This window comes from Hordeum vulgare, chromosome 3H, assembly GCF_904849725.1.
Source record: "Hordeum vulgare subsp. vulgare chromosome 3H, MorexV3_pseudomolecules_assembly, whole genome shotgun sequence".
NCBI lineage: Eukaryota > Viridiplantae > Streptophyta > Magnoliopsida > Poales > Poaceae > Hordeum > Hordeum vulgare.
Window position 1 is genome coordinate 380,147,549 of NC_058520.1, and position 14,493 is coordinate 380,162,041.

The following is a 14,493-nucleotide window of genomic DNA, read 5'->3' on the forward strand; positions in this document are numbered from 1 at the left end:
AAGATGAAATTGTGTTCTCCCCGACTGTGCACCGTTGCGACCATTCTTCGTTTCGAGACACCACGTGATGATCGGGTGTGATAGACTCAACGTTCACATACAACGGATGCAAAACAGTTGCACACGCGGAACACTCGGGTTAAGCTTGACAAGCCTAGCATGTGCAGACATGGCCTCGGAACACATGAGACCGAAAGGTCGAGCATGAATCATATAGTTGATATGATTAACATAGAGATGCTTACCACTGAAACTATTCTCGACTCACGTGATGATCGGACTTGAGATAGTGGATTTGGATCATGTACCACTCAAATGACTAGAGAGATGTACTTTTTGAGTGGGAGTTCTTAAGTAATATGATTAATTGAACTAATTTTCATGAACATAGTCTAATGGTCTTTATGAATTACGATGTAGCTTGCACTATAGCTCTACTGTTTTTTATATGTTCCTAGAGAAAATTTATTTGAAAGTTGATAGCAGCAAACTTTGCAGACTGAGTCTGTAAAACCGAGGATTGTCCTCGTTGCTGCGCAGAAGGCTTATGTCCTTAATGCACCACACGGTGTGCTGCACCTCGAGCGTCGTCTGTAGATGTTGTGAACATCCGACATAAACGTTTCTGATGACTACACGATAGTTCAGTGCAAAATACTTAATGGCTTAGAAGCAAGGCGCCGAAGACGTTTTGAAACGTCAGGAACATAAGTGATGTTCTAAAGAGATGAAATTATGATTTCATGCGTGTGCCCTTGTTAAGAGGTACGAGACCTCCGACAAGATTCTTTGTCCACAAAGTAAAGGAGAAAAGCTCAATTGTTGAGCGTGTGCTCAGATTGTCTGAGTACGACAATCGCTTGAATCAAGTGGGAGTTAATCTTCCATATGAGATAGTGATAGTTCTCCAAAGTCACTGCCACCAAGTTGTGAGAGCTTTGTGATGAACTATAACATATCAAGGATAGATACAATGATCTTTGAGTAATTCACGATGTTTGACACTGCAAAAGTAGAAATCAAGAAGGAGCATCAATAGTTGATGGTTAGTAAAACCACCAAGTTTCGATAAAGGCAAGGGCTAGAAGGGATACTTTGTGAAACGGCAAAGCAGTTGCTGCACTAATGAAGAGACCCAAGATTAAACCCAAACCTGAGACTAAGTGCTTCTGTAATGAGGGGAACAGTCACTGAGGCGGAGCAACTCTAGATACTTGGTAGATAAGTAGGCTGGCAAAAGTCGAAAGAAGTATATTTGATATACATGATGTTGATGTGTACTTTACTAGTACTCCTAGTAGCACGAGGGTATTGGATATCGGTTCGGTTGCTAAGTGATTAGTAACACGAACTGAAAGCTACGGCATAAACGGAGACTAGCTAAAGGCGAGGTGACGATATGTGTTGGAAGTGTTTCCAAGGTTGATATGATCAAACGTCGCACGCTCTCTCTACCATCGGGATTGGTGTTAAACCTAAATAATTGTTATTTGGTGCTTGCGTTAAGCATGAACATGATTGGATCGTGTTTATTGCAATACGATTATTCATTTAAAGAGAATAATGGTTACTCTATTTGCTTGAATAATCACCTTCAATGGTTTATTGAATCTCGATCGTAGTGTTACACATGTTCATGATATTGGTGCCAAAAGATACGAGGTAATGATGATAGTACCACTTACTTGTGGCACTGCCGCTTGAGTCATGTTGGTATAAATTGCATGAAGAGGCTCCATGCTGATGGATCTTTATACTCACTTGATTTTGAATCACTAGTGACATGCAAATCATACCACATGAGCAAGGCCTTGTTTTCATTGAGATGAAACAAGATAGCAACTTGTTGGAAGTGATATATTTTGATGTATGCAGTCCAATGGGTGTTGAGGCACGTAGTGGATATCATTATGTTCTTACTTCAATGACGATTTAAGTAGATGCAAGAGTATTTACTTAATGAATCACAAGTCTGAAATATTGAAAAGTTCAATTCTGTTTCAGAGTGAAGTTCGTCGTAACAAGAGGATAAACTGTCTACGATATGATCATAGAAATGAATATCTGAGTTACGAGTTTTGGTACGCAGTTAAGACAATGTGGAAATTGTTTCGCAGTTCATGCCACCTGGAACATCATAGTGTGATGATATGAACATCATAGCCACGCACTATTTGGTATGGTGCATGCTATGATGTCTCTTATCGAATTACCACTATCGTTTATGGGTTATGCATTAGAGACAACCGCATTCACTTTACATAGGGCACCGCGTATTTCCGTTGAGATGACATAGTATAGATTGAGGTTTAGAGAAATCTAAACTGTCGTTTCTTGAAGGTTTGGGGCTTCGACACTTATGTGAAAAAGTTTCAGTCTGATAAGCTCGAACCCAAAGCGGATAAATGCATCTTCATAGGATATCCAAAACAGTTGGGTACATCTCCTATCTCAGATCCGAAAGCAAAGTGTTTGTTTCTAGAAACGGATCCTTTCTCGAGGAAAGGTTTCTCTTGAAAGAATTGAGTGGGAGGGTGGTAGAACTTGATGAGGTTATTGAACCATCACTTCAACCAGTGTGTAGCAGGGCATAGGAAGTTGTTCCTGTGGCGCCTACACCAATTGAAGTGAAAGCTGATGATGGTGATCATCGAGCATCGGATCAAGTTACTACAAGCCTCGTAGGTTGACAAGGCCGCGTACTACTGCAGAGTGGTACGGTAACCCTGTCTTGGAGGTCATGTTGTTGAGCAACAGTGAACCTACGAGTTATGGAGAAAGCAATGGTGGGCCCGGATTCCGACAAATGGTTGGAAGCCATGAAATCCGAGAGAGGATCCATGTATGAAAACAAAGTGTAGACTTTGGAAGAACTACTTGATGGTCATAAGACTATTGAGTAAAGATGGATCTTTAAAAGGAAGACAGACGATGATGGTGATAAGTCACTATTAAGAAAAGCTCGACTTGCCGCAAAGATGTTTCCGACCAGATCAAACAGTTGACTATGATGAGACTTTCTCACTCGTAGCGATGCTAAAAGTCTGTTAGAATTATGTTAGTAGTTGATGCGTTATTTATGAAATATTGCGCGTAGGATGTCAAAACATTGTTTCCTCGACGGTTTCCTTGAGCAAACATTGTATGAGATACAACCATGAGGTTTTGTCGATCCTAAAGATACTAGCAAGTATGCAAGCTCCAGCGATCCTTCAATGGACTGGTGTAAGCATCTCGGAGTTGGAATATACACTTTGATGAGATGATCAAAGATTTTGGGTTTGTACAATGTTTATGAGAAACTTGTATTTCCAAAGAAGTGAGTGGGAGCACTATAGAATTTCTGATAAGTATATGTGGTTGATATATTATGGATCAGAAGTAATGTAGAATTTCTGTAAAGCATACAAGGTTGTTTGAAAGGAGTTTTCAACGGAATACCTGGATTGAGCTACTTGAACGTTGAGCATCAAAGATCTATGGAAATAGATCGAAAGTGCTTAATGGAAGTTTTAACAAGATGCATGCCTTGACAAGTTTTTGAAGGAGTTCAAAATAGATCAGCAAAGAAGGAGTTCTTGGTTGCGTTGTGAGGTGTGAATTTGAGTAAGACTCAAAACCCGACCACGGCAGAATAAAGAGAATAGACGAAAGTCGTCTTCTATGCCTTAGCCGTAGACTCTAAAGTATGCCATGCTGAGTAACGCACCTGATGTATGCCTTGCAGCAAGTCAGTTAAGAGGTACACAGAGTGATCCAGAATTGAATCACTGATCAGCGGTCAAAGTTATCCTTAGTAACTTAATAGACTAAGGAATTTTTCTCGATTATGGAGGTGGTTAAAGAGTTCGTCGTAAAGGGTTACATCGATGCAAGCTTTGACACTAATCCGAATAACTATGAGTAGTGAAACGGATTCGTATAATAGAGTAGATATTTGGAGTATTTCGGAATAGCACAGAGTAGCAGCATCTATAAGATGACATAAAGATTTGTAAAGAACACACGGATCTGAAAGTTTCAGAACCGTTGACTAAAACCTCTCTCACGAGCAAGACGTGATCAGTACCCATAACTATATGGGTGTTGGATTCGTTGGAATCACATGGTGATGTGAACTAGATTATTGACTTTAGTGCAAGTGGGAGACTGTTGGAAATATGCCCTAGAGGCAATAATAAATTAGTTATCATTATATTTCTTAGTTCATGATAATCGTTTATTATCCATGCTATAATTGTATTGATTGGAAACACAGTGCATGTGTGGATACATAAACAAAACACTGTCCCTAGTAAACCTCTAGTTGACTAGCTCGTTGATCAAAGATGGTCAAGGTTTCCTGACCATAGGCAAGTGCTGTCACTTGATAATGGGATGACATCATTAGGAGAATCATGTCATGGACTAGACCCAAACTAATAGACATAGCATGTTGATCGTGTCATTTTGTTGCTACTGTTTTGTGTGTGTCAAGTATTTGTTCCTATAACCATGAGATCATATAACTCACTGACACCGGAGGAATACTTTGTGTGTATCAAACGTCGCAATGTAACTGGGTGACTATAAAGATGCTCTACAGGTATCTCCGAAGGTGTTCGTTGAGTTAGTATGGATCGAGACTGGGATTTGTCACTCCGTGTGACGGAGAGGTATCTCGGGGCCCACTCGGTAATACAACATCACACACAAGCCTTGCAAGCAATGTGACTTAGTGTAAGTTGCGGGATCTTGTATTACGGAACGAGTAAAGAGACTTGCCGGTAAACGAGATTGAAATAGGTATGCGGATACTGACGATCGAATCTCGGGCAAGTAACATACCGAAGGACAAAGGGAATGACATACGGGATTATATGAATCCTTGGCACTGAGGTTTAAACGATAAGATCTTCGTAGAATATGTAGGATCCAATATGGGCATCAAGGTCCCGCTATTGGATATTGACCGAGGAGTCTCTCGGGTCATGTCTACATAGTTCTCGAACCCGCAGGGTCTGCACATTTAAGGTTCGACGTTGTTTTATGCGTATTTGAGTTATATGGTTGGTTACCGAATGTTGTTCGGAGTCCCGGATGAGATCACGGACGTCACGAGGGTTTCCGGAATGGTCTGGAAACGAAGATTGATATATAGGATGACCTCATTTGATTACCGGAAGGTTTTCGGAGTTACCGGGAATGTACCGGGGATGACGAATGGATTCCGAGTGTTCACCGGGGGGGGGCAACCCACCCCAGGGAAGCCCATAGGCCTTGGGGGTGGGACAGCCCAAGAAGGCCCTATGCGCCATAGGAAGAAAATCAAAGAGAAAAGAAAAAAAAAGGAGGAGGTGGGAAAGGGAAGAAGGACTCCACCTTCCAAACCAAGTTGGATTCGGTTTGGAAGGGGAGACCTTCCCCCCTTGGCTCGGCCGACCCCCTTGGGAGTCCTTGGACCCCAAGGCAAGGCTCCCCCTCTTCCCCCTATATATACGGAGGTTTTAGGGCTTATTTGAGACAACTTTGCCACGGCAGCCCGACCACATATCTCCACGGTTTTATCTCTAGATCGCGTTTCTGCAGAGCTCGGGCGGAGCCCTGCTGAGGTAAGATCACCACCAACCTCTGGAGCGCCGTCACGCTACCAGAGAACTCATCTACCTCTCCGTCTCTCTTGCTGGATCACGAAGGCCGAGATCATCGTCGAGCTGTACGTGTGCTGAACGCGGAGGTGCCGTCCGTTCAGCACTAGATCGTGGGACTGATCGCGGGACGGTTCGCGGGGCGGATCGAGGGACGTGAGGATGTTCCACTACATCAACCGCGTTCACTAACGCTTCTGTTGTGCGATCTACAAGGGTACATAGATCGAATATCCCCTCTCGTAGATGGACATCACCATGATAGGTCTTCGTGCGCGTAGGAAATTTTTTTTTTCCCATGCGACGTTCCCCAACACTTTTATCGTGCCATCTCTTAACCTTTTCCTTTAACAACTTGGCATTCTCATATGCCTGGGCCCTCCATTCATCTAATGAGCTGATATCAAACAACCGCTTCTCACCGGCAAGTTTGAAATCGAAGTTGAGCTCTTTGATTGCCCAATAAGCTTTGTGTTCCAGCTCAAGAGGTAAATGACACGCCTTACCATAAACCATTTTATACGGCGACATGCCCATGTGATTCTTATAAGCAGTCCTATAAGCCCATAGTGCATCGTCAAGTTTTCTAGACCAATTCTTTCGAGATCTATTGACAGTCTTTTGTAAGATCAATTTGATCTCCCTATTACTCAACTCCACTTGACCACTAGACTGAGGATGATAAGGAGATGCAACTCTATGGTTGACATCATACTTAGCAAGCATCTTGCGGAAAACACCATGAATGAAGTCTGAACTGCCATCAGTCATCAGATATCTAGGGACTCCAAATCTTGGGAAAATGACTTCTTTATGCATCTTAATAGAGGTGTGATGATCAGCATTTCTGGTGGGGATATCTTCTACCCACTTAGTGACATAATCCACAGCAACTAAGATGTGAGTATACCCATTGGAACTCGGGAAGGGTCCCATATAATCAAAGCCCCAGACATCAAATGGTTCAATGACAAGTGAATAGTTCATAGGCATTTCCTGACGTTTACTAATGTTCCCTATTCTTTGGCATTCGTCACAAGACAAGACGAACTTACGGGCATCCTTGAAGAGAGTGGGCCAATAGAAACCTGACTGCAATACCTTATGAGCAGTTCTATCTCCAGCATGGTGTCCTCCGTAGGCTTCGGAATGACACTTCTGCAGGATCTGTCCCTGTTCATGTTGAGGCACACAACATCTAATAACACCATCTACTCCTTCCTTATAAAGGTGAGGATCATCCCAAAAGTAGTGTCTCAAATCAAAGAGGAATTTCTTCTTTTGCTGGTAGGTGAAACTGGGTGGTATGTATTTGGCTACGATATAGTTTGCGTAATCAGCATACCACAGTGCACTATGTGAAGTGCGGATGACATTTAATTGCTCATCAGGAAATCTGTCATCAATAGGTCGTGGGTCATCAAGGACATTCTCTAGCCTGGACAAGTTATCTGCTACAGGGTTATCAGCATCCTTTCGGTCAACAACATGCAAATCAAATTCCTGTAGCAGGAGAACCCATCTGATTAGCCTAGGCTTAGCGTCCTTCTTCTCCATTAGGTACTTAATAGAAGCTTGATCAGAGTGAATAGTAACTTTGGAGTCAACTCTATAAGATCTGAACTTTTCACATGCAAACACGACTGCTAAAAACTCCTTTTCCGTAGTGGCATAGTTTCTTTGGGCATTGTCTAGAGTTTTACTAGCGTAGTGAATAACATTCAACTTCTTGTCAACTCTTTGTCCTAGAACAACACCAACAGCATAATCACTAGCATCGCACATGATTTCAAAGGGCAAGTTCCAATTAGGTGGTTGAACAATAGGTGCGGTTATCAAGGCCTTCTTAAGTATTTCGAAAGCTTCCTCACAATCCTCATCAAAAACAAAAGGAACATCCTTCTGCAAGAGGTTGGTAAGAGGCCTAGAAATCTTAGAGAAGTCTTTAATGAACCTTTTATAGAAACCAGCATGACCTAGGAAACTTCGTATACCTCTGATATCTGTGGGTCAAGGCATTTTCTCAATTGCATCAACCTTAGCCTTATCCACTTCAATGCCTTTCTCAGAGATTTTGTGTCCTAAGACGATGCCTTCATTAACCATGAAGTGGCACTTCTCCTAGTTCAAGAGAAGGTTGGTATCTTTGCATCTCTGTAAGACTCGATCAAGGTTCCTGAGGCAATCATCAAAGGAAGAACCGTAAACGGAGAAATCATCCATGAAAACCTCAACAATCTTTTCACAAAAGTCAGAGAATATAGCCATCATACATCTTTGAAAGGTGGAAGGTGCATTGCATAAGCCAAAAGGCATACGTCTATAAGCAAAGGTACCGAAGGGGCAGGTGAAAGTGGTTTTCTCCTGATCAGATTGTGCAACAGGTATTTGCGAGAAACCTGAATAACCGTCTAGAAAGCAGAAGTGTGTGTGTTTAGATAGCCTTTCTAGCATTTGGTCGATAAACGACAAAGGATAATGGTCTTTCCTGGTTGCCTTGTTTAGTTTCCGGAAGTCTATCACCATCCTATAGCCAGTAATAATCCTCTGTGGGATTAGTTCAATCTTATCATTAGGAACGACGGTGATACCTCCCTTCTTAGGTACGCAATGTACTGGACTTACACAATCACTATGAGCAACATGATAAATGATTCCTGCTTCCAGAAGCTTTAATATTTCTTTTCTCATGACCTCTTTCATCTTAGGATTTAATCTCCTTCGATGATCAGCAACTGGTTTAGAATCAGGGTCAGTTTTAATCTTGTGCTGACATAGAGTGGGACTAATACCATTAAGATCATCAAGAGTATATCCAATAGCCGCACGGTGCTTCCTCAAAGTTTTTAATAACTTCTTCTCTTTGTGATTCGAGAGGTGAGCACTAATAATAACAGGATATATCTCCTTCTCATCAAGGTAGGCATACTTAAGAGTATCTGGTAACTGTTTTAGCTCGAACACAGGATCACCCTTTGGTGGGGGAGGATCCCCAAGCAGTTCAACGGGCAGATTATTCTTGAGAATAGGATATTGTTCTAAGACAATTTTATCTATCTCATCTCTTTCATCCATATGCATATCATTTTCATGCTCAAGCAGATATTGCTCTAAAGGATTCGTAGGAGGTACGACAATAGAGGCTAGAGCAACGATTTCATCCCTACCAGATGACTCTTTTTCATGGGGTTGTCTTTCAAACTTGGAGAAGTCAAATTCAGGAGACACACCCACAAAACTAATAGTGATAGTCTGTTTAATGCAATCAAGATGAGCATTGACAGTGTTGAGAAAGGGTCTACCAAATATGATGGGACCAAAGCTATCTTGTGCGGTAGCAAGGACGAGGAAATCAGTAGGATACTTCGTCTTACCACACATGACTTCTACGTCTCTCACAATTCCAAGAGGGCAGATAGTGTCTCTATTAGCTAGCGTAATAGTGACATCAATGGGTTCTAACTCAGCAGGTGCAATATCATCTTTGATTTCATCATATAGGGACTGGGGTATTGCACTAACATTAGCACCCGTATCACATAAACCATGATAACAGTGATCTCCTATCTTGACAGAAACAACGGGCAGGCCAACTACAGGTCCGTATTTGTCTTTCGCGTGAGGTTTAGCAATTCTAGCGGAGTCCTCACAGAATTTGATAACATGCCCGTCTATGTCTTCGGCTAAGAGATCTTTGATAATAGTGGTCTAATGTAACCCCTACGTATCACAGTTGGAGCTTTAGAATAATCCTTTTTCCTAGCAGGGTAAGGTGGTTTCTCAGCGTAGGCACAAGGCACAATAGGATCACTAAAGGCAATGACTTTCTCTTCAACTAGATTAGGTTTAACTATGTTGACTTCTACAGGAGGATGATACTTAAACCACTTCTCTTTGGGAAGATCAACATGAGCAGCAAAATATTCACATAGAGAAGGTACTATCTCAGAGTCAAGTCCATACTTAGCGCTAAAATCTCTAGAAGTTTTTGTTTCAACAAAAGATTTAACGCAATCAAACTGGAAATTCATACCTGACTCCTTACCTTCTTCAAGCTCCCAATCTTCAGAGTTACGTTTGATTCTTTCCAATAAATTCCACTTGTGGTCAATATCCTTCTTCATAAAAGAACCGGTACAAGAAGTGTCAAGCATGGTACGATCTTAATGAGAAAGCCGAGCATAAAAGTTTTGAGTGATAATTTCTCTCGAGAGCTCATGATTGGGGCATGAATATAGCATTGATTTAACCCTCCCCCAAGCTTGAGCTATGCTTTCCCTATCACGAGGCCAAAAGTTATAAATATAATTCCGATCACGATGTATTAAATGCATAGGATAAAACTTTTGATGAAATTCCAATTTCAACTGATTGTAGTCCCATGATCTAGTATCATCCCATAGCCTATACCATGTCAACACCTTATCCTTCAAAGATAAAGGAAAGACTTTCTTCTTTACCTCATCCTCGGGCAAACCTGCAAGCTTAAATAAACCACAAACTTCATCTACATAGATTAGATGCAAGTCTGGATGTGATGATCCATCTCCTGTAAAAGGATTAGCCAGCAGTTTCTCAAGCATACCCGAAGGAATTTCATAAAAGATATTTTCAGTAGGTACCTCAGGTTGAGGAGAAACCCCTCGTGCTTCCGTTCGTGGTGAAGATACCCTGAAGAAATCCCTCAAAGAACAGTTTCCATAGTGACAAGTGACAATAAATTTCAGCACAGTATATAAATGTTTCCTTACCAAATTCCACTTACCAAAGGCGCTTCACTCCCCGGCAACGGCGCCAGAAAAGAGTCTTTATGACCCACAAGTATAGGGGATCAATCGTAGTCCTTTCGATAAGTAAGAGTGTCGAACCCAACGAGGAGCAGAACGCTCTGATAAACAGTTTTCATCAAGGTAATAACTGCGAACTGGCAAGTGAAAAGTAACAAGTAACAAGTAGTAGCAACGGTGCAGCAAAGTGGCCCAATCCCTTTTGTAGCAACGGACAAGCCTGAACAAAGTCTTATAGGAGGAAAAACGCTCCCGAGGACACACGGGAATTTCCGTCATGCTAGTTTCATCATGTTCATATGATTCACGTTCGTTACTTTGATAGTTTGATATGTGGGTGGACCGGCGCTTGGGTACTGCCCTTACTTGGACAAGCATCCCACTTATGATTAACCCCTCTCGCAAGCATCCTCAACTACTAAAGAAGAATTAAGACAACGTCTAACCATAGCATTAAACTAGTGGATCCAAATCAGCCCCTTACGAAGCAATGCATAGACTGGGGTTTAAGCTTCTGTCACCTAGCAACCCATCATATACTTACTACTCCCCAATGCCTTCCTCTAGGACCAAAGATGGTGAAGTGTTATGTAGTCGACGTTCACATAACACCACTAGAAGAGAAGACAACATACATCGTATCAAAATACCGAACGAATACCAAATTCACATGAGTATGATCAGCATGACTTATCCCATGTCCTCTGGAACAAAAGTAACTACTCACAAAGCATAATCATAATGATGATCAGAGGTGTAATGAATAGCATCAAGGATCTGAACATAAACTCTTCCACCAAGTAATCCAACTAGCATCAACTACAAAGAGTAATCAACACTACTAGCAACCTTACAAGTACCAATCGGAGTCGTGAGACGGAGATTGGTTACAAGAGATGAACTAGGGTTTGGAGAGGAGATGGTGCTGATGAAGATGTTGATGAAGATGACTCCCCTCCGACGAGAGGAGTGTTGGTGATGACGATGGCGACGATTTCCCCCTCTAGGAGGGAAGTTTCCCCGGCTCGATCGTCCCGCCGGAGCTCTAGATTGGTTCTGCTCAAGTTCCGCCTCGTGGCGGCGGAGAATCCACGAAAAATCTCCACCTGGACGAAACCCTTCATATAGCAAAAGAGGGGGGCCGGTGGGCCACCAGGGTGCCCACAACCCCTGTAGCCGCCACCAGGGGGCGGCTACCAGGCTTGTGGGCCCCTCGTAGCGCCCCTATGGCACTTCTTCCGCCCAGTATTTTTTATATAATCCCAAAAAATTCCACGTTGATTTTCAGGGCATTTGGAGTTGCACAGAATAGAGGACTCAGACTTGCTCCTTTTCCAGTCCAGAATTCCACCTGCTGGAATTCTCCCTCTTCAAATAAACCTTGCAAAATAAGAGAGAAAAGGCATAAGTATAGTACCACAAAGTAATATAACAGTCCATAAAGCGATAAATACCAACATGAAAGCATGATGCAAAATGGACGTATCACCCACCAAACGTCATAGTCTTCAAATGTTATTGGTTCCAGTAGAAGGAGACTAAAGGACTCATGAACATATAGGGCTACTCGAAATCAATCAAAGCACCCATTTAGATGTTCCCGATGTCTATATTACATCTCAACAGGCGGCCCAAGTTTTCTATCTACCGTGGGCCTACCAAACTAATAAGAATCTGAATGGTTGGGATGTTCTTTATGAAGTGCCGCCACATGCTAGACCACCTCCCCCAAATGAAAAGGATTATGAACCTCACATTAACCCAGACACATAGGACAGAGAATTCTTCCGAGAAACACGTCTTGCGAAGAAACATTTCAAGAACCGCTCTACTTCACCCCAAAACATGGAAGTACACAGCGATAGTGAATCCGACTTCACCCGTGAGCCGGAACCAGTAGAGGTTACTGCTTCGGATGACATGTCGATGCTTGACCGATTACAGAAAGGCCTTCCATATGTTGATGTCGGTGAACCCGATAAGCACGTCATTCATGAAGGCGAAGGGTACAGGCGGACTGCTATGCCATCCTCGCCACCACCCCAAGCTAATTCACCCAAGCATATGGCTACTAGAGTGGTCCCATTTGAGGTGGAGGCTACGGGGACTCCGGACTAGGAGCCTCGGGTCAACGTGCCTTCGGCCCATGAGACTCTGGTTCCAGAGGCTTCGCGCACAAGACTCCTGTACCAGGGGCTACATCCCAGGAGACTTCCGCCCAGAGGCTTCGTCTGGATGGGGTACCTGACAAGGTCAGACTAAGGGGCTGGGTGGCCATGCTGATGGTGGCGGGGATGATTGTACTGATAGTGAGGGTGATGTGGTTGAGGCGGTCACCATGTACCAGCGTGGTAGTACATGTCTCACGGCCGTGCGAGCGACACACGAGTAGAGGTCGGTGATTACGCCTGAAGGGGAGAATTAAGTGCATTTAATATTTTGTACCTTTTTCCTTCAAGTTTTTTCAAATATCTAATCCGTTGACCTTGTCATACCGCAGGGGTTGGTATCACTCCCTTGGAGTCCGCTAGCCGAACACCATCCTCGGTGTGCTTTGCCGGCCAAGTTTCCCAGGGTTTTTCACGTTACCCCGGTCAGGGATAGGTTCCTACACTAAGATTTAGCTGGGAGCACTACAAGGCTGCGCAAGCCCCGCCAGAGGATATGATCGATGGTGTTTTGTGCCACACAAGGGCCGAGATGGTGACCAACAGCTTTTGGGTAATTTCTCCTTTTACATAATCTAAAATTAAAAATATAGCTAGTTATTTTACTAATCAGTGTTGTTTTATTTGATTGCAGACCTTCTACACGTGTGATGAGGGATATGTGGAGATCGCGGCCAAGGTTACCGAGGCTGAGTGCAAGCGGCTATTACACAACTTACGCCACGAGGCTTGGCCACAGGCTATTCGAGACTACTACGCATCGCGTAGTATTAAGAAGGACAAGTTGGAGTGCCACGCAAAGTTTCTGAAGAAGGAGCAATACATGAAGGTAATTACCTATTCTTAAGGCCTTGTACTTACTTTTCTTGATTTGATTCGTGGGTGTAGCGCTCAAATTTCTCTTTACTAACTTATAGGTGCCCCCGAAATGGTGTGCGGATAAGATGGATTGTTGGGAGGTGTTGGGAGATGAGTGGTGCACATGCCAATGGCGAGCCGTCCACGACAATGCAAAGGACCAGCGTGCCCAAATGGTTGGTGTGCCACACCATCAAGACAGCGCCAACTTATTTCAGTTTGGACGGAACTAGGTATATGGTTTGCTTCATGATTCATGCAATTCATTCTTCATGCTAGCCTGAGCCCTTTACTAATACTTTGTTCTCTCTTTTAGATGGATCGCAATAATGCGGAGGTGCCACACATGTATGACCTCAATGGCATGGCCCATACCGCCTCCTACAAGAAGGTCAGGGCATTCTCTAAGTCTGACCTCGATCATCCAGAGAAGTTCACCAACATGTCCTCCCACTACAACCTCGTGATATACAAGGAGGAGGGGAAGGCAAGGAAAGGGGAGGACTTTAACCCGAGCTAGGAACCTTTGGATCCAGAGTTGGTGATGATATCTAGTGGCGGGAGTCCTCATGGATCGATAGCCATTGGAAATGGGATGATACGTTGTCCTCTCACTCTCCCGGAGATCAAGGTGCACCAGACAAGCTCCTATCCTGAGATAAGGCCTCATCCACGGCCAGTCAATCTAACCATCGAGGTTAGTTATACAAACTCAGAAAACTTTCGTCCATTACATTATGTGTGTGGCCATCGATGATTACAATGCTAACGACGAGTGGTGTTGCAGGCTGCTCTTCAAAGAGAGAGAGAGTGTGTGTGTGTGTGTGTGTGTGTGACAACCCTGACTGCTATTTAGTAGCTTCTGCAAGAGAGGGACCGGGTAGTGACAGAGAGAGATCGAGTGGCAGCGGAGACGGCCCGGGCCACGAAGGAGAAGACGACTCAGTTGTTGGAGGAGCAGAGGGCACAAAATGAGGTGAATAGCCGGGCCATGTACGAGCTCCTTGTGGTAAGTTTATTTTTCACATTAGACAAATCATGCATGTAATGTCC